The 20,097-nt window shown below is 55.4% G+C and overlaps 20 non-coding genes and 4 pseudogenes across 20 annotated transcripts; all 24 read right to left on the reverse strand.

Moving 5' to 3' along the window:
• Positions 1-177: 177 nt before the first annotated feature.
• LOC133105945 (U5 spliceosomal RNA) lies at positions 178-294 on the reverse strand. The gene has a single exon (XR_009704129.1). It is a non-coding gene; the product is annotated as a U5 spliceosomal RNA (small nuclear RNA).
• Positions 295-626: 332 nt separating this feature from the next.
• Positions 627-817, reverse strand: LOC133106186 (U2 spliceosomal RNA). The gene has a single exon (XR_009704357.1). It is a non-coding gene; the product is annotated as a U2 spliceosomal RNA (small nuclear RNA).
• A 433-nt stretch (positions 818-1,250) lies between these two features.
• On the reverse strand, positions 1,251-1,367 carry LOC133105946 (U5 spliceosomal RNA). Its single transcript, XR_009704130.1, has one exon. It is a non-coding gene; the product is annotated as a U5 spliceosomal RNA (small nuclear RNA).
• Positions 1,368-1,699: 332 nt separating this feature from the next.
• On the reverse strand, positions 1,700-1,890 carry LOC133106187 (U2 spliceosomal RNA). Its single transcript, XR_009704358.1, has one exon. It is a non-coding gene; the product is annotated as a U2 spliceosomal RNA (small nuclear RNA).
• A 433-nt stretch (positions 1,891-2,323) lies between these two features.
• On the reverse strand, positions 2,324-2,440 carry LOC133105947 (U5 spliceosomal RNA). The gene has a single exon (XR_009704131.1). It is a non-coding gene; the product is annotated as a U5 spliceosomal RNA (small nuclear RNA).
• A 332-nt stretch (positions 2,441-2,772) lies between these two features.
• Positions 2,773-2,963, reverse strand: LOC133106188 (U2 spliceosomal RNA). Its single transcript, XR_009704359.1, has one exon. It is a non-coding gene; the product is annotated as a U2 spliceosomal RNA (small nuclear RNA).
• Positions 2,964-3,396: 433 nt separating this feature from the next.
• LOC133105948 (U5 spliceosomal RNA) lies at positions 3,397-3,513 on the reverse strand. The gene has a single exon (XR_009704132.1). It is a non-coding gene; the product is annotated as a U5 spliceosomal RNA (small nuclear RNA).
• Positions 3,514-3,845: 332 nt separating this feature from the next.
• LOC133106494 (U2 spliceosomal RNA) lies at positions 3,846-4,045 on the reverse strand. The gene has a single exon (XR_009704518.1). It is a non-coding gene; the product is annotated as a U2 spliceosomal RNA (small nuclear RNA).
• Positions 4,046-4,875: 830 nt separating this feature from the next.
• On the reverse strand, positions 4,876-4,992 carry LOC133105949 (U5 spliceosomal RNA). Its single transcript, XR_009704133.1, has one exon. It is a non-coding gene; the product is annotated as a U5 spliceosomal RNA (small nuclear RNA).
• A 332-nt stretch (positions 4,993-5,324) lies between these two features.
• Positions 5,325-5,515, reverse strand: LOC133106189 (U2 spliceosomal RNA). The gene has a single exon (XR_009704360.1). It is a non-coding gene; the product is annotated as a U2 spliceosomal RNA (small nuclear RNA).
• A 433-nt stretch (positions 5,516-5,948) lies between these two features.
• Positions 5,949-6,065, reverse strand: LOC133105950 (U5 spliceosomal RNA). Its single transcript, XR_009704134.1, has one exon. It is a non-coding gene; the product is annotated as a U5 spliceosomal RNA (small nuclear RNA).
• Positions 6,066-6,397: 332 nt separating this feature from the next.
• Positions 6,398-6,588, reverse strand: LOC133106191 (U2 spliceosomal RNA). Its single transcript, XR_009704361.1, has one exon. It is a non-coding gene; the product is annotated as a U2 spliceosomal RNA (small nuclear RNA).
• A 433-nt stretch (positions 6,589-7,021) lies between these two features.
• On the reverse strand, positions 7,022-7,138 carry LOC133105951 (U5 spliceosomal RNA). The gene has a single exon (XR_009704135.1). It is a non-coding gene; the product is annotated as a U5 spliceosomal RNA (small nuclear RNA).
• Positions 7,139-7,470: 332 nt separating this feature from the next.
• LOC133106528 (U2 spliceosomal RNA) lies at positions 7,471-7,682 on the reverse strand (annotated as a pseudogene).
• Positions 7,683-8,512: 830 nt separating this feature from the next.
• LOC133105952 (U5 spliceosomal RNA) lies at positions 8,513-8,629 on the reverse strand. The gene has a single exon (XR_009704136.1). It is a non-coding gene; the product is annotated as a U5 spliceosomal RNA (small nuclear RNA).
• Positions 8,630-8,961: 332 nt separating this feature from the next.
• Positions 8,962-9,142, reverse strand: LOC133106355 (U2 spliceosomal RNA; annotated as a pseudogene).
• Positions 9,143-15,412: 6,270 nt separating this feature from the next.
• Positions 15,413-15,529, reverse strand: LOC133105953 (U5 spliceosomal RNA). Its single transcript, XR_009704137.1, has one exon. It is a non-coding gene; the product is annotated as a U5 spliceosomal RNA (small nuclear RNA).
• Positions 15,530-15,861: 332 nt separating this feature from the next.
• Positions 15,862-16,052, reverse strand: LOC133106192 (U2 spliceosomal RNA). The gene has a single exon (XR_009704362.1). It is a non-coding gene; the product is annotated as a U2 spliceosomal RNA (small nuclear RNA).
• Positions 16,053-16,485: 433 nt separating this feature from the next.
• LOC133105956 (U5 spliceosomal RNA) lies at positions 16,486-16,602 on the reverse strand. The gene has a single exon (XR_009704139.1). It is a non-coding gene; the product is annotated as a U5 spliceosomal RNA (small nuclear RNA).
• A 332-nt stretch (positions 16,603-16,934) lies between these two features.
• Positions 16,935-17,135, reverse strand: LOC133106497 (U2 spliceosomal RNA; annotated as a pseudogene).
• An 830-nt stretch (positions 17,136-17,965) lies between these two features.
• On the reverse strand, positions 17,966-18,082 carry LOC133105957 (U5 spliceosomal RNA). Its single transcript, XR_009704140.1, has one exon. It is a non-coding gene; the product is annotated as a U5 spliceosomal RNA (small nuclear RNA).
• A 332-nt stretch (positions 18,083-18,414) lies between these two features.
• LOC133106193 (U2 spliceosomal RNA) lies at positions 18,415-18,605 on the reverse strand. Its single transcript, XR_009704363.1, has one exon. It is a non-coding gene; the product is annotated as a U2 spliceosomal RNA (small nuclear RNA).
• Positions 18,606-19,038: 433 nt separating this feature from the next.
• On the reverse strand, positions 19,039-19,155 carry LOC133105958 (U5 spliceosomal RNA). The gene has a single exon (XR_009704141.1). It is a non-coding gene; the product is annotated as a U5 spliceosomal RNA (small nuclear RNA).
• Positions 19,156-19,487: 332 nt separating this feature from the next.
• On the reverse strand, positions 19,488-19,666 carry LOC133106417 (U2 spliceosomal RNA; annotated as a pseudogene).
• Positions 19,667-20,097: the final 431 nt, after the last annotated feature.

Below are 20,097 nucleotides of genomic sequence, written 5' to 3' on the forward strand. Positions count from 1 at the left end.
ACTACCGAGTTACTTACTGAATAGCCGCTCTCTAGGCAGCGACCAAAGCTATTTAGCGAGCGGGGCATCGATCGAACGCGGCAAGCAGGCGATAAGCCAGAAACGAGCAAGTCGGCGACTCGCAAGCAACCCGCATACCTGTCGCACATTGCCGTCTGTCCTTAAACCGTTCGAAGTTGCCCCGCCCTGTGGACGGAGCATCCAAAAATAGCACAAACTCAGGTGCGTTCCTCTCCACGGAAATCTTTAGTAAAAGGCGAAAGATTTGTGCGTGCTGAAGAGAAACCCGAGCGAAATGTGACCTTTCAGCGCACCAGGCGCCTCCGGCCCCCTTCCCAGCCACTCCCACTGACCCGGGGTTGCCACTGCCGCCAGCCGGCCGGCCGGACAGACAATCCGAGAGGGAAGGTGGGAAAAGCGAGACAGCGCAATGACAACAAACAGTTACGTCCCGCACAGAAAACTACATCATTTTGCTAAAAAACAGAGGCAAGCACACTTACAACAAGGGCACATATTCACCCTATTTACAACACAATTTACATACATACAAAAAAAACAAACAAACAAACAAAAAGGGGGAAGAACAGGGCAACAAAACACAACCTTTTTTTGCACAAAACTTGGAGAGGCGCACCGTTCCCGAACGCACTGCAATAACGGGTCGATGCTTGAAGCGGACGGAGCAAGCTCCTTCTCCGACTCCCTGTGCCAAAAATCCGTTTAATATATAGTCCCCTGATAGGGGACGTATCAGATATTAAACTGATAAGAACAGATACTACACTTGATCTTAGCCAAAAGGCCGAGAAGCGATAACCGCACACTGGCCCCTGCCGACGGCGCCCTCCCGGTGGCCCCGGACCGCGCTCGGGGGAAGACGCCACCTGGCCCAGGAGCCGGCCCCCCTCCCCGCCTTCCCAAGAACCCTGCGCACGCACTGACTGGCCGGTCGGCGAGCTACCGTAACGACCGGACTCAGCTGGCTCCTCCCACCAAGATCCACTGTCCTCCACTGGCAGGCACAGCCGCCAAAAACACTCGACACATACCGAGTACGCTGTTACGTACTTACTACCGAGTTACTTACTGAATAGCCGCTCTCTAGGCAGCGACCAAAGCTATTTAGCGAGCGGGGCATCGATCGAACGCGGCAAGCAGGCGATAAGCCAGAAACGAGCAAGTCGGCGACTCGCAAGCAACCCGCATACCTGTCGCACATTGCCGTCTGTCCTTAAACCGTTCGAAGTTGCCCCGCCCTGTGGACGGAGCATCCAAAAATAGCACAAACTCAGGTGCGTTCCTCTCCACGGAAATCTTTAGTAAAAGGCGAAAGATTTGTGCGTGCTGAAGAGAAACCCGAGCGAAATGTGACCTTTCAGCGCACCAGGCGCCTCCGGCCCCCTTCCCAGCCACTCCCACTGACCCGGGGTTGCCACTGCCGCCAGCCGGCCGGCCGGACAGACAATCCGAGAGGGAAGGTGGGAAAAGCGAGACAGCGCAATGACAACAAACAGTTACGTCCCGCACAGAAAACTACATCATTTTGCTAAAAAACAGAGGCAAGCACACTTACAACAAGGGCACATATTCACCCTATTTACAACACAATTTACATACATACAAAAAAAACAAACAAACAAACAAAAAGGGGGAAGAACAGGGCAACAAAACACAACCTTTTTTTGCACAAAACTTGGAGAGGCGCACCGTTCCCGAACGCACTGCAATAACGGGTCGATGCTTGAAGCGGACGGAGCAAGCTCCTTCTCCGACTCCCTGTGCCAAAAATCCGTTTAATATATAGTCCCCTGATAGGGGACGTATCAGATATTAAACTGATAAGAACAGATACTACACTTGATCTTAGCCAAAAGGCCGAGAAGCGATAACCGCACACTGGCCCCTGCCGACGGCGCCCTCCCGGTGGCCCCGGACCGCGCTCGGGGGAAGACGCCACCTGGCCCAGGAGCCGGCCCCCCTCCCCGCCTTCCCAAGAACCCTGCGCACGCACTGACTGGCCGGTCGGCGAGCTACCGTAACGACCGGACTCAGCTGGCTCCTCCCACCAAGATCCACTGTCCTCCACTGGCAGGCACAGCCGCCAAAAACACTCGACACATACCGAGTACGCTGTTACGTACTTACTACCGAGTTACTTACTGAATAGCCGCTCTCTAGGCAGCGACCAAAGCTATTTAGCGAGCGGGGCATCGATCGAACGCGGCAAGCAGGCGATAAGCCAGAAACGAGCAAGTCGGCGACTCGCAAGCAACCCGCATACCTGTCGCACATTGCCGTCTGTCCTTAAACCGTTCGAAGTTGCCCCGCCCTGTGGACGGAGCATCCAAAAATAGCACAAACTCAGGTGCGTTCCTCTCCACGGAAATCTTTAGTAAAAGGCGAAAGATTTGTGCGTGCTGAAGAGAAACCCGAGCGAAATGTGACCTTTCAGCGCACCAGGCGCCTCCGGCCCCCTTCCCAGCCACTCCCACTGACCCGGGGTTGCCACTGCCGCCAGCCGGCCGGCCGGACAGACAATCCGAGAGGGAAGGTGGGAAAAGCGAGACAGCGCAATGACAACAAACAGTTACGTCCCGCACAGAAAACTACATCATTTTGCTAAAAAACAGAGGCAAGCACACTTACAACAAGGGCACATATTCACCCTATTTACAACACAATTTACATACATACAAAAAAAACAAACAAACAAACAAAAAGGGGGAAGAACAGGGCAACAAAACACAACCTTTTTTTGCACAAAACTTGGAGAGGCGCACCGTTCCCGAACGCACTGCAATAACGGGTCGATGCTTGAAGCGGACGGAGCAAGCTCCTTCTCCGACTCCCTGTGCCAAAAATCCGTTTAATATATAGTCCCCTGATAGGGGACGTATCAGATATTAAACTGATAAGAACAGATACTACACTTGATCTTAGCCAAAAGGCCGAGAAGCGATAACCGCACACTGGCCCCTGCCGACGGCGCCCTCCCGGTGGCCCCGGACCGCGCTCGGGGGAAGACGCCACCTGGCCCAGGAGCCGGCCCCCCTCCCCGCCTTCCCAAGAACCCTGCGCACGCACTGACTGGCCGGTCGGCGAGCTACCGTAACGACCGGACTCAGCTGGCTCCTCCCACCAAGATCCACTGTCCTCCACTGGCAGGCACAGCCGCCAAAAACACTCGACACATACCGAGTACGCTGTTACGTACTTACTACCGAGTTACTTACTGAATAGCCGCTCTCTAGGCAGCGACCAAAGCTATTTAGCGAGCGGGGCATCGATCGAACGCGGCAAGCAGGCGATAAGCCAGAAACGAGCAAGTCGGCGACTCGCAAGCAACCCGCATACCTGTCGCACATTGCCGTCTGTCCTTAAACCGTTCGAAGTTGCCCCGCCCTGTGGACGGAGCATCCAAAAATAGCACAAACTCAGGTGCGTTCCTCTCCACGGAAATCTTTAGTAAAAGGCGAAAGATTTGTGCGTGCTGAAGAGAAACCCGAGCGAAATGTGACCTTTCAGCGCACCAGGCGCCTCCGGCCCCCTTCCCAGCCACTCCCACTGACCCGGGGTTGCCACTGCCGCCAGCCGGCCGGCCGGACAGACAATCCGAGAGGGAAGGTGGGAAAAGCGAGACAGCGCAATGACAACAAACAGTTACGTCCCGCACAGAAAACTACATCATTTTGCTAAAAAACAGAGGCAAGCACACTTACAACAAGGGCACATATTCACCCTATTTACAACACAATTTACATACATACAAAAAAAACAAACAAACAAACAAAAAGGGGGAAGAACAGGGCAACAAAACACAACCTTTTTTTGCACAAAACTTGGAGAGGCGCACCGTTCCCGAACGCACTGCAATAACGGGTCGATGCTTGAAGCGGACGGAGCAAGCTCCTTCTCCGACTCCCTGTGCCAAAAATCCGTTTAATATATAGTCCCCTGATAGGGGACGTATCAGATATTAAACTGATAAGAACAGATTTTTTTTTTTTTTTTTTTTTTGTGGTGAAGCTCAAAGTCAAGGCATTAGCGTTGGCTAAGAGTTTTACCTTTTTATTATTAAATCTACTCTAACTCAGCCTATTCACATATGTACAACAACGCCTTTGTCCGAATCAAAATCCAAGTCAATCCATATCCAAATCCAATTTCCAGTAGCAATAAATCCAATCAGATAACCCCGAAGGGTACAATTCAAGCCCCCGAAGGGTTCAATTCAGGCCCCGAAGGGTACATTTCTAACCCCGAAGGGTACTAGTCTATCAGGGGGAACCTAAAAAACCCCCGATCGCTCCTCACCACCAGGCCGAAGCCTGGCTTGAGAGCAGGTGGAGTACGCTCCAGACCTCCGGCAGAGACCCTAGGGGATCCATGAACCATCATGGATCTTACCCTTGATCTTAGCCAAAAGGCCGAGAAGCGATAACCGCACACTGGCCCCTGCCGACGGCGCCCTCCCGGTGGCCCCGGACCGCGCTCGGGGGAAGACGCCACCTGGCCCAGGAGCCGGCCCCCCTCCCCGCCTTCCCAAGAACCCTGCGCACGCACTGACTGGCCGGTCGGCGAGCTACCGTAACGACCGGACTCAGCTGGCTCCTCCCACCAAGATCCACTGTCCTCCACTGGCAGGCACAGCCGCCAAAAACACTCGACACATACCGAGTACGCTGTTACGTACTTACTACCGAGTTACTTACTGAATAGCCGCTCTCTAGGCAGCGACCAAAGCTATTTAGCGAGCGGGGCATCGATCGAACGCGGCAAGCAGGCGATAAGCCAGAAACGAGCAAGTCGGCGACTCGCAAGCAACCCGCATACCTGTCGCACATTGCCGTCTGTCCTTAAACCGTTCGAAGTTGCCCCGCCCTGTGGACGGAGCATCCAAAAATAGCACAAACTCAGGTGCGTTCCTCTCCACGGAAATCTTTAGTAAAAGGCGAAAGATTTGTGCGTGCTGAAGAGAAACCCGAGCGAAATGTGACCTTTCAGCGCACCAGGCGCCTCCGGCCCCCTTCCCAGCCACTCCCACTGACCCGGGGTTGCCACTGCCGCCAGCCGGCCGGACAGACAGACAATCCGAGAGGGAAGGTGGGAAAAGCGAGACAGCGCAATGACAACAAACAGTTACGTCCCGCACAGAAAACTACATCATTTTGCTAAAAAACAGAGGCAAGCACACTTACAACAAGGGCACATATTCACCCTATTTACAACACAATTTACATACATACAAAAAAAACAAACAAACAAACAAAAAGGGGGAAGAACAGGGCAACAAAACACAACCTTTTTTTGCACAAAACTTTGAGAGGCGCACCGTTCCCGAACGCACTGCAATAACGGGTCGATGCTTGAAGCGGACGGAGCAAGCTCCTTCTCCGACTCCCTGTGCCAAAAATCCGTTTAATATATAGTCCCCTGATAGGGGACGTATCAGATATTAAACTGATAAGAACAGATACTACACTTGATCTTAGCCAAAAGGCCGAGAAGCGATAACCGCACACTGGCCCCTGCCGACGGCGCCCTCCCGGTGGCCCCGGACCGCGCTCGGGGGAAGACGCCACCTGGCCCAGGAGCCGGCCCCCCTCCCCGCCTTCCCAAGAACCCTGCGCACGCACTGACTGGCCGGTCGGCGAGCTACCGTAACGACCGGACTCAGCTGGCTCCTCCCACCAAGATCCACTGTCCTCCACTGGCAGGCACAGCCGCCAAAAACACTCGACACATACCGAGTACGCTGTTACGTACTTACTACCGAGTTACTTACTGAATAGCCGCTCTCTAGGCAGCGACCAAAGCTATTTAGCGAGCGGGGCATCGATCGAACGCGGCAAGCAGGCGATAAGCCAGAAACGAGCAAGTCGGCGACTCGCAAGCAACCCGCATACCTGTCGCACATTGCCGTCTGTCCTTAAACCGTTCGAAGTTGCCCCGCCCTGTGGACGGAGCATCCAAAAATAGCACAAACTCAGGTGCGTTCCTCTCCACGGAAATCTTTAGTAAAAGGCGAAAGATTTGTGCGTGCTGAAGAGAAACCCGAGCGAAATGTGACCTTTCAGCGCACCAGGCGCCTCCGGCCCCCTTCCCAGCCACTCCCACTGACCCGGGGTTGCCACTGCCGCCAGCCGGCCGGCCGGACAGACAATCCGAGAGGGAAGGTGGGAAAAGCGAGACAGCGCAATGACAACAAACAGTTACGTCCCGCACAGAAAACTACATCATTTTGCTAAAAAACAGAGGCAAGCACACTTACAACAAGGGCACATATTCACCCTATTTACAACACAATTTACATACATACAAAAAAAACAAACAAACAAACAAAAAGGGGGAAGAACAGGGCAACAAAACACAACCTTTTTTTGCACAAAACTTGGAGAGGCGCACCGTTCCCGAACGCACTGCAATAACGGGTCGATGCTTGAAGCGGACGGAGCAAGCTCCTTCTCCGACTCCCTGTGCCAAAAATCCGTTTAATATATAGTCCCCTGATAGGGGACGTATCAGATATTAAACTGATAAGAACAGATACTACACTTGATCTTAGCCAAAAGGCCGAGAAGCGATAACCGCACACTGGCCCCTGCCGACGGCGCCCTCCCGGTGGCCCCGGACCGCGCTCGGGGGAAGACGCCACCTGGCCCAGGAGCCGGCCCCCCTCCCCGCCTTCCCAAGAACCCTGCGCACGCACTGACTGGCCGGTCGGCGAGCTACCGTAACGACCGGACTCAGCTGGCTCCTCCCACCAAGATCCACTGTCCTCCACTGGCAGGCACAGCCGCCAAAAACACTCGACACATACCGAGTACGCTGTTACGTACTTACTACCGAGTTACTTACTGAATAGCCGCTCTCTAGGCAGCGACCAAAGCTATTTAGCGAGCGGGGCATCGATCGAACGCGGCAAGCAGGCGATAAGCCAGAAACGAGCAAGTCGGCGACTCGCAAGCAACCCGCATACCTGTCGCACATTGCCGTCTGTCCTTAAACCGTTCGAAGTTGCCCCGCCCTGTGGACGGAGCATCCAAAAATAGCACAAACTCAGGTGCGTTCCTCTCCACGGAAATCTTTAGTAAAAGGCGAAAGATTTGTGCGTGCTGAAGAGAAACCCGAGCGAAATGTGACCTTTCAGCGCACCAGGCGCCTCCGGCCCCCTTCCCAGCCACTCCCACTGACCCGGGGTTGCCACTGCCGCCAGCCGGCCGGCCGGACAGACAATCCGAGAGGGAAGGTGGGAAAAGCGAGACAGCGCAATGACAACAAACAGTTACGTCCCGCACAGAAAACTACATCATTTTGCTAAAAAACAGAGGCAAGCACACTTACAACAAGGGCACATATTCACCCTATTTACAACACAATTTACATACATACAAAAAAAACAAACAAACAAACAAAAAGGGGGAAGAACAGGGCAACAAAACACAACCTTTTTTTGCACAAAACTTGGAGAGGCGCACCGTTCCCGAACGCACTGCAATAACGGGTCGATGCTTGAAGCGGACGGAGCAAGCTCCTTCTCCGACTCCCTGTGCCAAAAATCCGTTTAATATATAGTCCCCTGATAGGGGACGTATCAGATATTAAACTGATAAGAACAGATTTTTTTTTTTTTTTTTTTTTTTTTGTTTTTTTTGTGGTGAAGCTCAAAGTCAAGGCATTAGCGTTGGCTAAGAGTTTTACCTTTTTATTATTAAATCTACTCTAACTAAGCCTATTCACATATGTACAACAACGCCGTTGTCCGAATCAAAATCCAAGTCAATCCATATCCAAATCCAATTTCCAGTAGCAATAAATCCAATCAGATAACCCCGAAGGGTACAATTCAAGCCCCCGAAGGGTTCAATTCAGGCCCCGAAGGGTACATTTCTAACCCCGAAGGGTACTAGTCTATCAGGGGGAACCTAAAAAACCCCCGATCGCTCCTCACCACCAGGCCGAAGCCTGGCTTGAGAGCAGGTGGAGTACGCTCCAGACCTCCGGCAGAGACCCTAGGGGATCCATGAACCATCATGGATCTTACCCTTGATCTTAGCCAAAAGGCCGAGAAGCGATAACCGCACACTGGCCCCTGCCGACGGCGCCCTCCCGGTGGCCCCGGACCGCGCTCGGGGGAAGACGCCACCTGGCCCAGGAGCCGGCCCCCCTCCCCGCCTTCCCAAGAACCCTGCGCACGCACTGACTGGCCGGTCGGCGAGCTACCGTAACGACCGGACTCAGCTGGCTCCTCCCACCAAGATCCACTGTCCTCCACTGGCAGGCACAGCCGCCAAAAACACTCGACACATACCGAGTACGCTGTTACGTACTTACTACCGAGTTACTTACTGAATAGCCGCTCTCTAGGCAGCGACCAAAGCTATTTAGCGAGCGGGGCATCGATCGAACGCGGCAAGCAGGCGATAAGCCAGAAACGAGCAAGTCGGCGACTCGCAAGCAACCCGCATACCTGTCGCACATTGCCGTCTGTCCTTAAACCGTTCGAAGTTGCCCCGCCCTGTGGACGGAGCATCCAAAAATAGCACAAACTCAGGTGCGTTCCTCTCCACGGAAATCTTTAGTAAAAGGCGAAAGATTTGTGCGTGCTGAAGAGAAACCCGAGCGAAATGTGACCTTTCAGCGCACCAGGCGCCTCCGGCCCCCTTCCCAGCCACTCCCACTGACCCGGGGTTGCCACTGCCGCCAGCCGGCCGGCCGGACAGACAATCCGAGAGGGAAGGTGGGAAAAGCGAGACAGCGCAATGACAACAAACAGTTACGTCCCGCACAGAAAACTACATCATTTTGCTAAAAAACAGAGGCAAGCACACTTACAACAAGGGCACATATTCACCCTATTTACAACACAATTTACATACATACAAAAAAAACAAACAAACAAACAAAAAGGGGGAAGAACAGGGCAACAAAACACAACCTTTTTTTGCACAAAACTTGGAGAGGCGCACCGTTCCCGAACGCACTGCAATAACGGGTCGATGCTTGAAGCGGACGGAGCAAGCTCCTTCTCCGACTCCCTGTGCCAAAAATCCGTTTAATATATAGTCCCCTGATAGGGGACGTATCAGATATTAAACTGATAAGAACAGATTTTTTTTTTGTATTTAAATTAATTTATTGGTCCACACCAACCTCATTACATTTTCATACAAACAATAAACAAACAAATTCCAATCCACATCCTCTTAACAACTGTAAACTCAAAACCCCACCCTCCCCTGAAGTCCCAAAGTCCCAACACATTCCCACTGTACCAACACATTTCAAACCAAACAAAAACAGAACCGAAACAACCATACAACCCCCCACCCCACCCCCTCCCACCCCCCACTTACCCTAATTACAAAACCCCAAACAAACAACTCCAACAACAAAAACAATACAAATACAAAAACAACAAGAAGAACCCCACCCTCCACCCTCCCCCCTCCCCCCTCCCCACCCCACCCCACCCCACCCCACCCCACAAACCCCGAACCCAACCACCCCAATCACATACATTCTATTTACATGCTTACATATTCCCAGGACCCCCCTCCCAGAGGAAGAGCCTTTCCAGGCCTCCCCAGTACTTCCGCACCCATTCCCACCCGTGCACCACCCCATCCCCCCTTATTCTCTCCGCTACCCTCCCAGAGAACCTATGGAAGAGCTGGCTGGGAGTCAGGACCCTCAGCCTCATCCCCACTGCTGCCATCCTGTCCTCCCACAGCACCCACTTGCCATACCCTACCACCTCCCACACTACACCCTCAGCCACGGCTCCCACTGCCGCCAGCCCCCGCCTGTACAGGACTCTCTCTCTGCTCAGGGTGAAGGCAGGCCCTACCCCACTGAGGAGGCCCTGCACCAACCCCCAGTACACCCTTGCAAACTGGCACTCCCATAGGGCGTGCGCCACCGACTCCACCAGCCCACAGCCCCTTGGACAGAGTGGACTGGCACTGCACCCATGGCGATGCAGCACCTCCCGCACCGACAGCCTGCCCATCGCGCACAGCCAGTGGAGGTCCCGCACCACCCCTGGTGCCCTCCCCCCGCTCACCTTGCCCCACTCGAGGTTCAGCGGCACCCCTTCAGGACCTGCCACCTGCCTGCCCGCAATGCTGTTGTACAGCAGCCTGTGCTGGAGAAGGCTCTCCCTCTCCACTGGAGCCGGGCACTGCCCAAGGAAGCGCAGCACTGCCTGATAGGCCGGGGACTGCTGTTCTGCCCGTGGAGCCACGTGGGTCAGCGGCACCCAGTGCCTCAGTGCGGTCGCCAGGTGGAGACGGGCGAAGTGGTAGCACTTGTGGGGGACCCTTCCCAGGACCATCCTACACGCGAAAGATGTAAAAATCGCGTCAAGTTTCAGGGGGATTCTCGGCACGCCGCGACCCCCCTTGTCCACCGGCATGTACATGAGGTCGCGACGCACATATTCGTACCTCCCTCCCCACAGAAACTTGAACATGGCCCTGGTCAGGGCCACCTTGATCGTTGCAGGAACTGGGAAGACGTAGGCCAAGTGTAGGAGTAGTGGGAGCAGGACAGCCCTCACCACTACCACCCTCCCAGTCAGTGACAGCCGCCTGCGTGCCCACACCCCCAGCCGTGATCTCACCAGCGCCATACGTTCTTCCCAGTTCCGCTCACCACTGCCCTGGGGAAAGAAGCGCACCCCCAACACCTTCAGTCCCCCCTGGCACCGCTCCCAGCCACCGTAGTCCCTCACCTCCTCTCTCCACCGGCCACACAGCAGGACTGAGGACTTGGACAGGTTCACCCTGGAGCCCGTCCCTGCCGCAAACCTGTCCACCAGGACTCTCACCCTTGCCAGGGACCGAGTCGACGACACAAAAATTGTCGTGTCGTCCGCGTACTGCTGGATTTTCAACTCGGCCCCTGCAGCCCCTGGGATCCTCACCCCGTCCACCCCTGGGTCCCGGCGCACCAGCTCCGCAAAGGGCTCCATGAACAGGACGTAGAGCAGCGGGGAGATTGGGCACCCCTGCCGCACCCCCCCCGCTTGCTCCACAGCCCCGCTCAGAAACCCATTCACTCTTACGCAGCTGTACACTCCCCTGTACAGCATACGCAGCCAAGACAGAAACCGAGGGCCCAAACCCATCCGCTGCAGGACCCGGAACAGGAAGGCGTGCTGCACCCGATCGAAGGCCTTCTCCTGGTCGATGCTGACCACCGCCAGAGGAAGGCCCCGATCGCGCACCCAGTCAATTGTGTCCCGCAGCAGAACCAGGTTCCAGCTGCAGGACCGCCCAGGTACCCCACAAGTTTGGTCAGGGCTGACCAGGACGTCCATCACCTGCTTCAGGCGGACCGCAGCTGCTTTGGCCAGCAGCTTATAGTCCGCCGTCAGCAGGGTGATTGGACGCCAGTTCTTAAGGTCAGCCCTGTCCCCTCCCTTGTGGAGCAGCGTCACCACTCCCTTTCTCATGGAGGCCGACAGCGCTCCCCCCTCCAGAAGCGCCTGAAAGACCTCCATGAGATCCGGACCAATGATGTCCCAAAACTCCCTGTAGAAGTCCCACGGGAGTCCGTCATGCCCCGGGGCCCTCCCTTCCCTCATGGAGCGGAGCGCCCCTGTCAGCTCCTCCAGACTGAGCTCCGCCTCCAGTGCCTGCCCTTCCTCCCGCCCCAACCGGGGCACCACACACCCCAACAGTGCCTCCTGCTCCTCCGGGTCGCACTCTCTCCTGCTGAAGAGGTCTCGGAAGAAGCCCTCCGCGATCCCCAGCATCTCCGGGACCCCCGTTTCCAGCCCCGCTTCCCCTTTCAACCCAGAGATCACGGCGGCCTTCCTCCGAGCCTCAGCAGCCTGAAAAAAAAAAGCAGTGGGCTTCTCCCCCTCCTCCATCTCCCTCAGCCGGCCCTGGAAGGCCAAGGCCTTAGCCCTCCCCTCCAGGAGGCTTCTCACCCTCTCCTTCGCCCCCTCATAGGCCTCCCACCTCACTGCCCTCCCCCTGTTGAGCTGGGTGTGCATATACGCCAAGGCGTCTAGCCACTTCTTCACCTCCGTCCGCTCCCTCCGCCGCTGCGCCATGCTGTACCTTTGGCAAAAAAGGCCGAAACGCACTTTTGCCGCCTCCCACCAGTCTACCACTGTGGAGTAGAACCCCCGCAGTGCCCTCACGGCCTTATAAAAGCCTCGAAAGGCCTCCTGGAACGCCCTGGATTTCATTAGGGAGGTATTCAATTTCCAGTAGCCTGGCCCCCATTGCGTGTTGGGAATGGGGACCGCCACCTGCAGCATGTCATGGTCAGATGCCCATGAAGGCTGCAGCGTGGCGGTCACCCCCACCCACTCCTTCGGCACAAAAATGTAGTCCAGGCGGCTCGCAGCTCCCCTGGAATTCCGCCAGGTAAAGCCTGGAGCCGCCGGATGTGCCGCCCGGAAGGAGTCGACCAGGCCGTAATCCCTGACCAACTCCGCCAGCGCTCTTGCCGAATAATCCCCCCCCCCAGCAGCGCTAGCCCCACCCCCATCCAGCGACACATTAAAGTCCCCCCCCAGGATTATCCGCCTGGAGGTGGACAGACTGGGCACCAGCTCCCTAAAAACCTCCAGCCTCCGCCCACTCCGAGTTGGCCCGTACACATTAAAAATTCTTATTTTAAAAGGACCCTGATTAACGTCTGCGTACATCGCCCGCCCCGCCACAATGTCCACAGACTCCTGGATTTCCATATCAGCGCCCTTCACCAAAATCCCCAGCCCATCGGCATGAACGCTGCCCACCGACCACGCCGATGGGCCCCACGTCCACTCCTCTGAGAAACCCAGTACATCCCCCATGTCCCGAAGGTGCACCTCCTGTAACAAAAAAACCTTCCCTCTTGTCGCCGCTAAAGAGGCAAAAAGTGCCTGCCTCTTCCCCGAGTTTCTCAAACCCCGCACATTCAAAGTGATTACATTTACCACCATTTTTTAAACAAAAAAATTTTTACTGACCTTCAATCCCCTTCCTTCTCAGAGGAGTCCCCCCCTCCCTCGAGTCCTTTCTCCATCCCCATCACCCCTGTGATCCCCGCCACATCCCAGCCTGCAAACTGGGAAGCCGGGCTGACTGCCGGTCCCGCTGAGGCCGCAGAGGCTCCGGATGCCTCCTCCAGGTCCACCTCAATGTCCACCTCCTGGGCCTCCCCCTCCGCCGAGTCTGAAAGGGCCAGGAACCTGTTCTGCAGAGGGATGCCCGGTCCTGCCTTTGCTTCTCTCCCGTTCGTGTCCCCCGAGCGAACCCGCTTCCGTGCTGCCACCTGCGCCCACTCCGGCACCTCTCCCTCTGGAGGAGGGCTGTCCCCCCACGCCAACGGGGTCTGCAGGTCCGCAGTGGTGCACATAGCCGCTCCCTCCGCCTCCGGGGACAAAACCTCCTCCACAGGAGGCACCGACAAAGGGGAAAATAGCTCCGGCGAACCCTCTCTTGGGACTCCGGACTCCTCCGCCCAGACCCTCGCCTTCATCACCACTGCCCCAAGCCCCAAACCCAGGCCAGGACGCGAGGAAGGCCCGAAGATCTGCCCCGGTGAGTAGGCCCGGACCGGACCGGAATCCGGACCCAGACCGGAACCCGGAACCGGACCAGAACCCGGAGCCGGACCGGAACCCGAACCGGAATCCGGAGCCGGACCGGAACCCGAACCGGAATCCGAAGCCGGACCGGACCCCAGAGCCGGACCCGGGCCGGAACCCGGAGCCCGCACGGAATCCGGAGCCGGACCGGAACCCGGAGCCGGACCGGAACCCAAAGCCAGACCCGGACCGGAAACCGGAGCCCGACCGGAAACCGGAGCCCGACCGGAAGCCGGACCCGACCCAGACCAAGCCTCCATGGTCTCACTGGACCCCCTTGCCTCTTGCTCTGTACTCCCCTCCGCGCCCCTCCGTGGCTCCTCCAAAGCTGAGGTCTCGCTCCTGTGCCCAGGATGCAGGGATGGTTCCGGAACCGGAGCCAGCCCACCAGGCCCCACCCCTTCCTGATCCGGCCTAGTGGCCAAGGCCGCCGCAGAGCCTGGGCTAGTAGTGCTGGAAGGCCCAGCCCCGTGCTCCGAAGCCTGCCCTCCCTCCGTAGCCGACTCCCCTGCTTCTCGCCCGGCCTTCCTGGTGCTAGGCCGTGCTTGACCTCCAGGAGGCCCAGAGTAGGCCCCAAACTCACCCTGCACCAGGGCCGCAAACGACCTCACCCTTTCTGGGCAGGCCCGGAAAAGGTGCTCCACACTCCCGCAAAGACTGCACATTTTCGGGGCCACACAGTCTCTTGTAGCATGCTCCGCCGATGCACAATGCCTACATCGGTCAGTGGAGCACACCGCCTTAACATGCCCATACAGTCCACACCTACGACAGTACAAAGGTTGCCCTGGGTATACCAGGTAGCCCCTGTCCGGGCCTATGGAGAAGGCCCCAGGAGGATGTGCTACCCCCCCCACCCCTGAAGGATCCTGCTTAAAACGGACATTAAAACGTCTTTTCCCGTTCCAAAAACCAAATCTGTCTTTCAATTTCACCCCCTCCCTCACATCTGAACAGTACCTGAGCAGGAAGGCCAGGATGTCCTCCTCCCGAACAAAGGGGTTGTAGAGGTGGATCATCAGGGGTCGCAGGGCCTTGTTGTATAGCAAGTGGACGGTAATCCCTTGCAGTGCCGGGTCCTCTTTGTGTTCCACAAATTTCTGGTGCAGGTTGTAGCAGGCGGCTTCTGACACAAACGTTAAATCAAAAAACCCTCGTGGGGAAAAATCCTGGAGGCAAAAAACTGTCTCGCTGTCAACCCTTAGTAACTCCTTCAAGATGTTCTTCACAAAAAAATCCAAAGTGAAACCTTTCCTCCTCTCTCCGTCCTCCATCTCCACCCGAACCGTGTTCCTCAGCCGCACCCTGTGGGTCGGCACGTCACCTTCCGGCGTTCCCATCCTCTTCCCGTCTTTATCTTAGCCAAAAGGCCGAGAAGCGATAACCGCACACTGGCCCCTGCCGACGGCGCCCTCCCGGTGGCCCCGGACCGCGCTCGGGGGAAGACGCCACCTGGCCCAGGAGCCGGCCCCCCTCCCCGCCTTCCCAAGAACCCTGCGCACGCACTGACTGGCCGGTCGGCGAGCTACCGTAACGACCGGACTCAGCTGGCTCCTCCCACCAAGATCCACTGTCCTCCACTGGCAGGCACAGCCGCCAAAAACACTCGACACATACCGAGTACGCTGTTACGTACTTACTACCGAGTTACTTACTGAATAGCCGCTCTCTAGGCAGCGACCAAAGCTATTTAGCGAGCGGGGCATCGATCGAACGCGGCAAGCAGGCGATAAGCCAGAAACGAGCAAGTCGGCGACTCGCAAGCAACCCGCATACCTGTCGCACATTGCCGTCTGTCCTTAAACCGTTCGAAGTTGCCCCGCCCTGTGGACGGAGCATCCAAAAATAGCACAAACTCAGGTGCGTTCCTCTCCACGGAAATCTTTAGTAAAAGGCGAAAGATTTGTGCGTGCTGAAGAGAAACCCGAGCGAAATGTGACCTTTCAGCGCACCAGGCGCCTCCGGCCCCCTTCCCAGCCACTCCCACTGACCCGGGGTTGCCACTGCCGCCAGCCGGCCGGCCGGACAGACAATCCGAGAGGGAAGGTGGGAAAAGCGAGACAGCGCAATGACAACAAACAGTTACGTCCCGCACAGAAAACTACATCATTTTGCTAAAAAACAGAGGCAAGCACACTTACAACAAGGGCACATATTCACCCTATTTACAACACAATTTACATACATACAAAAAAAACAAACAAACAAACAAAAAGGGGGAAGAACAGGGCAACAAAACACAACCTTTTTTTGCACAAAACTTGGAGAGGCGCACCGTTCCCGAACGCACTGCAATAACGGGTCGATGCTTGAAGCGGACGGAGCAAGCTCCTTCTCCGACTCCCTGTGCCAAAAATCCGTTTAATATATAGTCCCCTGATAGGGGACGTATCAGATATTAAACTGATAAGAACAGATACTACACTTGATCTTAGCCAAAAGGCCGAGAAGCGATAACCGCACACTGGCCCCTGCCGACGGCGCCCTCCCGGTGGCCCCGGACCGCGCTCGGGGGAAGACGCCACCTGGCCCAGGAGCCGGCCCCCCTCCCCGCCTTCCCAAGAACCCTGCGCACGCACTGACTGGCCGGTCGGCGAGCTACCGTAACGACCGGACTCAGCTGGCTCCTCCCACCAAGATCCACTGTCCTCCACTGGCAGGCACAGCCGCCAAAAACACTCGACACATACCGAGTACGCTGTTACGTACTTACTACCGAGTTACTTACTGAATAGCCGCTCTCTAGGCAGCGACCAAAGCTATTTAGCGAGCGGGGCATCGATCGAACGCGGCAAGCAGGCGATAAGCCAGAAACGAGCAAGTCGGCGACTCGCAAGCAACCCGCATACCTGTCGCACATTGCCGTCTGTCCTTAAACCGTTCGAAGTTGCCCCGCCCTGTGGACGGAGCATCCAAAAATAGCACAAACTCAGGTGCGTTCCTCTCCACGGAAATCTTTAGTAAAAGGCGAAAGATTTGTGCGTGCTGAAGAGAAACCCGAGCGAAATGTGACCTTTCAGCGCACCAGGCGCCTCCGGCCCCCTTCCCAGCCACTCCCACTGACCCGGGGTTGCCACTGCCGCCAGCCGGCCGGCCGGACAGACAATCCGAGAGGGAAGGTGGGAAAAGCGAGACAGCGCAATGACAACAAACAGTTACGTCCCGCACAGAAAACTACATCATTTTGCTAAAAAACAGAGGCAAGCACACTTACAACAAGGGCACATATTCACCCTATTTACAACACAATTTACATACATACAAAAAAAACAAACAAACAAACAAAAAGGGGGAAGAACAGGGCAACAAAACACAACCTTTTTTTGCACAAAACTTGGAGAGGCGCACCGTTCCCGAACGCACTGCAATAACGGGTCGATGCTTGAAGCGGACGGAGCAAGCTCCTTCTCCGACTCCCTGTGCCAAAAATCCGTTTAATATATAGTCCCCTGATAGGGGACGTATCAGATATTAAACTGATAAGAACAGATTTTTTTTTTTTTTTTTTTTTTTGTGGTGAAGCTCAAAGTCAAGGCATTAGCGTTGGCTAAGAGTTTTACCTTTTTATTATTAAATCTACTCTAACTCAGCCTATTCACATATGTACAACAACGCCTTTGTCCGAATCAAAATCCAAGTCAATCCATATCCAAATCCAATTTCCAGTAGCAATAAATCCAATCAGATAACCCCGAAGGGTACAATTCAAGCCCCCGAAGGGTTCAATTCAGGCCCCGAAGGGTACATTTCTAACCCCGAAGGGTACTAGTCTATCAGGGGGAACCTAAAAAACCCCCGATCGCTCCTCACCACCAGGCCGAAGCCTGGCTTGAGAGCAGGTGGAGTACGCTCCAGACCTCCGGCAGAGACCCTAGGGGATCCATGAACCATCATGGATCTTACCCTTGATCTTAGCCAAAAGGCCGAGAAGCGATAACCGCACACTGGCCCCTGCCGACGGCGCCCTCCCGGTGGCCCCGGACCGCGCTCGGGGGAAGACGCCACCTGGCCCAGGAGCCGGCCCCCCTCCCCGCCTTCCCAAGAACCCTGCGCACGCACTGACTGGCCGGTCGGCGAGCTACCGTAACGACCGGACTCAGCTGGCTCCTCCCACCAAGATCCACTGTCCTCCACTGGCAGGCACAGCCGCCAAAAACACTCGACACATACCGAGTACGCTGTTACGTACTTACTACCGAGTTACTTACTGAATAGCCGCTCTCTAGGCAGCGACCAAAGCTATTTAGCGAGCGGGGCATCGATCGAACGCGGCAAGCAGGCGATAAGCCAGAAACGAGCAAGTCGGCGACTCGCAAGCAACCCGCATACCTGTCGCACATTGCCGTCTGTCCTTAAACCGTTCGAAGTTGCCCCGCCCTGTGGACGGAGCATCCAAAAATAGCACAAACTCAGGTGCGTTCCTCTCCACGGAAATCTTTAGTAAAAGGCGAAAGATTTGTGCGTGCTGAAGAGAAACCCGAGCGAAATGTGACCTTTCAGCGCACCAGGCGCCTCCGGCCCCCTTCCCAGCCACTCCCACTGACCCGGGGTTGCCACTGCCGCCAGCCGGCCGGCCGGACAGACAATCCGAGAGGGAAGGTGGGAAAAGCGAGACAGCGCAATGACAACAAACAGTTACGTCCCGCACAGAAAACTACATCATTTTGCTAAAAAACAGAGGCAAGCACACTTACAACAAGGGCACATATTCACCCTATTTACAACACAATTTACATACATACAAAAAAAACAAACAAACAAACAAAAAGGGGGAAGAACAGGGCAACAAAACACAACCTTTTTTTGCACAAAACTTGGAGAGGCGCACCGTTCCCGAACGCACTGCAATAACGGGTCGATGCTTGAAGCGGACGGAGCAAGCTCCTTCTCCGACTCCCTGTGCCAAAAATCCGTTTAATATATAGTCCCCTGATAGGGGACGTATCAGATATTAAACTGATAAGAACAGATACTACACTTGATCTTAGCCAAAAGGCCGAGAAGCGATAACCGCACACTGGCCCCTGCCGACGGCGCCCTCCCGGTGGCCCCGGACCGCGCTCGGGGGAAGACGCCACCTGGCCCAGGAGCCGGCCCCCCTCCCCGCCTTCCCAAGAACCCTGCGCACGCACTGACTGGCCGGTCGGCGAGCTACCGTAACGACCGGACTCAGCTGGCTCCTCCCACCAAGATCCACTGTCCTCCACTGGCAGGCACAGCCGCCAAAAACACTCGACACATACCGAGTACGCTGTTACGTACTTACTACCGAGTTACTTACTGAATAGCCGCTCTCTAGGCAGCGACCAAAGCTATTTAGCGAGCGGGGCATCGATCGAACGCGGCAAGCAGGCGATAAGCCAGAAACGAGCAAGTCGGCGACTCGCAAGCAACCCGCATACCTGTCGCACATTGCCGTCTGTCCTTAAACCGTTCGAAGTTGCCCCGCCCTGTGGACGGAGCATCCAAAAATAGCACAAACTCAGGTGCGTTCCTCTCCACGGAAATCTTTAGTAAAAGGCGAAAGATTTGTGCGTGCTGAAGAGAAACCCGAGCGAAATGTGACCTTTCAGCGCACCAGGCGCCTCCGGCCCCCTTCCCAGCCACTCCCACTGACCCGGGGTTGCCACTGCCGCCAGCCGGCCGGACAGACAGACAATCCGAGAGGGAAGGTGGGAAAAGCGAGACAGCGCAATGACAACAAACAGTTACGTCCCGCACAGAAAACTACATCATTTTGCTAAAAAACAGAGGCAAGCACACTTACAACAAGGGCACATATTCACCCTATTTACAACACAATTTACATACATACAAAAAAAACAAACAAACAAACAAAAAGGGGGAAGAACAGGGCAACAAAACACAACCTTTTTTTGCACAAAACTTGGAGAGGCGCACCGTTCCCGAACGCACTGCAATAACGGGTCGATGCTTGAAGCGGACGGAGCAAGCTCCTTCTCCGACTCCCTGTGCCAAAAATCCGTTTAATATATAGTCCCCTGATAGGGGACGTATCAGATATTAAACTGATAAGAACAGATTTTTTTTGTATTTAAATTAATTTATTGGTCCACACCAACCTCATTACATTTTCATACAAACAATAAACAAACAAATTCCAAACCACATCCTCTTAACAACTGTAAACTCAAAACCCCACCCTCCCCTGAAGTCCCAAAGTCCCAACACATTCCCACTGTATCAACACATTTCAAACCAAACAAAAACAGAACCGAAACAACCATACCACCCCCCACCCCACCCCCTCCCACCCCCCACTTACCCTAATTACAAAACCCCAAACAAACAACTCCAACAACAAAAACAATACAAATACAAAAACAACAAGAAAAACCCCACCCTCCACCCTCCCCCCTCCCCCCTCCCCACCCCACCCCACCCCACCCCACCCCACAAACCCCGAACCCAACCACCCCAATCACATACATTCTATTTACATGCTTACATATTCCCAGGACCCCCCTCCCAGAGGAAGA

The sequence above is a fragment of the Conger conger genome, chromosome 12 (assembly GCF_963514075.1).
Source record: "Conger conger chromosome 12, fConCon1.1, whole genome shotgun sequence".
Lineage (NCBI taxonomy): Eukaryota > Metazoa > Chordata > Actinopteri > Anguilliformes > Congridae > Conger > Conger conger.